At 35.8% G+C, this 3,507-nt stretch overlaps 1 long non-coding RNA gene across 1 annotated transcript; it reads right to left on the bottom strand.

Annotated features, from left to right (window-relative positions):
- Positions 1 to 277: 277 nt before the first annotated feature.
- On the bottom strand, positions 278 to 1,898 carry LOC148854244 (uncharacterized). Its single transcript, XR_016112375.1, has 2 exons — positions 1,095 to 1,898; positions 278 to 965 (listed from the first exon to the last, which is right to left on the bottom strand). It is a non-coding gene; the product is annotated as an uncharacterized LOC148854244 (long non-coding RNA).
- Positions 1,899 to 3,507: the final 1,609 nt, after the last annotated feature.

Below are 3,507 nucleotides of genomic sequence, written 5' to 3'. Positions count from 1 at the left end.
CGAGGATTATAACTTAAAAAGCAGGTTTTGGAGGGAGTTGCAGGAAATTTCTAAAGTTTTGGTGTCACGCAAAGAAAAGAAACTGGGTTTCTAATTTCTGATTCTGAAGACAAGCAATTAGAATTTAGAAACCCTTGTATGGTTGGTACTATATACATAAAAAACGGTCCGAAAACTGAGGGAAATGAACCCCAGTTCCAAGCTTAAAACAAGCAAATTGAGCAACGTAATTTGAGTCATGCCGAGCCCAAAAACTGATGAAGAACGTCAAAACCCATGTTCAACAACCATGAATGCACATGCTACTTATTGCTTTGGGATATTTGGATTATATACATCATTATCTTTAAGACTAACCTAAAACCAATAAAGATGATGGCCTGGCATGGCTCGCTTAAGTGCCCATTCAAGACAAAGAACGCAGTACCACTCAGAAAAAACACGTTGACAGAAATTTTAGCAGTTATCTTAGCTGGCGAACCCTAAACAGAAAACACGGCAATGCCCAAAAGGTAAACCTTAACAGTCTGTTTGATTGGTGCGACCGAGAAGAGAAAATGGAAATATTCTTCTTAGATTCCTATTTTCATTTGTTTGTTTTGTGGGATGGACCGAGAAATAGTGAGACGCCATTTCTCAAAGCTTGGAACGCGGGGTCGTATTGAAATGGTGCAACCCCAGTGAGAAAGGAAACCACACGCGCATGGCCTCCTCCGGTTTCTCCTCTAGACCCTCATTTCTTCGCATTTCCTCTTGCATTTCTTTCTCGTTCTTCGCAGCAAGCTTTTTCTGCTCACAACGGTCCATGCTTACGCGAAACCCTTTGCCAAACAATAGCTGAGCCTCGTGGGGGTTGTGGTAAAAGAGTATTCATGTCGCAGCAAGCTTTTTCTCTTTCAACTTGCTTTTCTAGTTGTGCTCGTTCATGGGATTTATTATCTTCTTCGCATTCATGCTCGCAGTTGCTGGTTCAAGTAGCAGTGGCAAGCAAAGAAAAAGATGAAGAAGAAGAGGAAAAACAAGAAAGAGGGAGATGAGGAAAAAGAGGAGAGAGAGATAGAGAGAAAGAGAAATGATGGGAGATTGGAACTCACCTCGTCCATGCCACTGGTTTGAATTCGAAGGAAGATTTGAACTGTAATTTTTCCTTCTTAGCAATCAACACCAGAATGCCAAAATGAGAAAATAAATTTTCCCTTCTCATCCCATCATTTCCCATCCCATCCCTTCTCATCTCATCCCTTCTCAGCAACCAAACGGACTGTAAGGCTATGATTGGTTTGATATAAGAGAGATATAGAAAGTTGAGGATAAGTTCTTAAGGAATTTTGAAAGATTCGTCAAGCCGTGTTTGGTTTGAAAGAAAAAGTAGGGAAAGGAAGGGAAAGGTAAAGAAGTCTACAAAAGTTTTGTAAGGCTCCTATTGGTTTGTGGGATGGGGATAAAAAAAGAGGAATATTTCAAAAATATTCCTTTTTCTCTCATTTGTTTTGAGGGAAATAGAGGAATGGGATGAGCAAAATGTGGGATGTCAGATCCCAAAATCGTGGATTTAGGGTCGCACTAAAACCGTGCGACCCCGATGGAAAAATGTGAGAAACCACAGTTCCCTCTCTCCTTTGGTGAAACCAGCGACAACAGCACCCCTCCCCATTTGATCCCAGAAATAGAACAGCGGCGGTAGCACCCCCTCTTAGCCACTCTCTTCCTCCCTCTCTCCTCTCTTCTTCTCTTTCTTCTTCTGGGTTAACAGATAGAGATCTGGGTTCGTAGACACAGATCTAAGTTCTGCCATGGTAAAACTTAGATCTGGGATCACAGACACAAATCGGAGCTTCAGTAATGGAGTTCTTTGTCTCTCCCTCCATTTTCCTCTTCTCTCTTCTCTCCCACCTTCTTCTCTCTTCTCCCTCAAAATAGTGTTTTCTTATTATTTTCTCATGTATAAAACCAAACAATGAAAGAGCAAATTCTTACACTTTCCCATCCTATCCCATCTTTTCCCATTCCACCCAAATCTTTCCACAAACCAAATGGAGACTAAAGGTTTCCTTACCTTTCCCTACTTTTTACTTCAAACCAAACATAGCCTTAAGAAATTTGCCTCAACTTTCTTTTTCTTTTTTAATTTCTGTTAACCTCATACTACCTAAAAGAAAGGGTTCTGATAGAACTCATCATAGTATCTATTATTTAGTGCATTGGTGGTAAAATTCAACCTCTAGATGGCATTGCTTTAAGTTGCCTTTGATTGCATGCAATTTATAAATATACTAGCAGGGAAGCCCCTACTTTGCATGGGCAAAATTTAAAAATGACATTTGGAGATATAATTTTTTTACACCTATTTGAAGAGATACCATGGTTTTAAAAAATGACTCAGAAATGGAACCAATCTGGCCATCGGTTTTTGGGTCGATAGTTTAATCATCCGGTTTGAATGGATGGCCCATTTTGATAAAAAAATTAACAATAAAAAACAACCAAAAACCGTTAAACAGGTCAACACGGTTCGACCTTCTGGTTTGAATGGATGGCCTATTTTGACAAAAAAAATAATTAAAAATAAAAATGACCAAAAATCGTTGAACAGATCGATAGATCGATGATTCGACCACCTGGGTCAACGGGTCATTGACTGATTCAATGGTTTTTGGCCAGGAACCAGGTTTGGGGTAAAATGGAACCGATTGCATGAACAGCTCCTGGGTCGAAAGGTCCGACTGTCCAGGTCAACATCGGTTTAAAAACCATGGGAGATACAATAATAAATTAGGTTATATTTTTTTAAATAAAATAACTATAACTATATTATTATGAATAATAAAGAACCATGTAGAACCAGTCTTGAACTGATTCTTTAATTGGGATCAAATCATAGACTTCATTATATTGAAAACAATAGTCAAAATAATACTAATTTATTTTTATGTTAATAAGTTAAACATTTTTAAATAATATTATATTATTTATTATTTATCAAATGTACTATTTCAAAGATGAAACATGATAAAAAAATATAAGAAAGATAAAAAATTATATATTTCATAAAATGTTTGGTTTTATACCTGAATCAATTATGGACAAATAAGAATGAGAATCAATCCAATAATTAGTCAAGACAAAATCATGGAATCAAAATTGTTATAATTATGTTTAATCAATTTAGCTCCATCAAGAAAAACCTAAACCATTGGTTCAGCCCTAGTTTTTCTTAAATAAATTAAAGAAATAAATAAAAGTGTATTGGGATGGGATTGGTATAGACTATCACAAACCAAACCCACCCATTGACAACACTAAATGTTGGGCTCAAGGGGAGAGAATAATTTGTTAGTAAATTATTCTAAATAAATAAATAATTTAGTAAAATAAATAAATGTTTATTAAATTCTATCTCTTAATGTCACATCTCTTTTATTTTATCGATTTATTTTATTAAAATATATAATTTATTTAATTTTATTGAATAAATAAATATTTTGATAATAAGAATAAAATAAATAA

Source organism: Nelumbo lutea, chromosome 4 (assembly GCF_056320005.1).
Source record: "Nelumbo lutea isolate HS-2025 chromosome 4, American lotus-T2T, whole genome shotgun sequence".
Taxonomy (NCBI): Eukaryota; Viridiplantae; Streptophyta; class Magnoliopsida; order Proteales; family Nelumbonaceae; genus Nelumbo; species Nelumbo lutea.
Note: the sequence above shows the minus strand (reverse complement) of the source record. Positions and strands in the feature narration are given on the sequence as shown.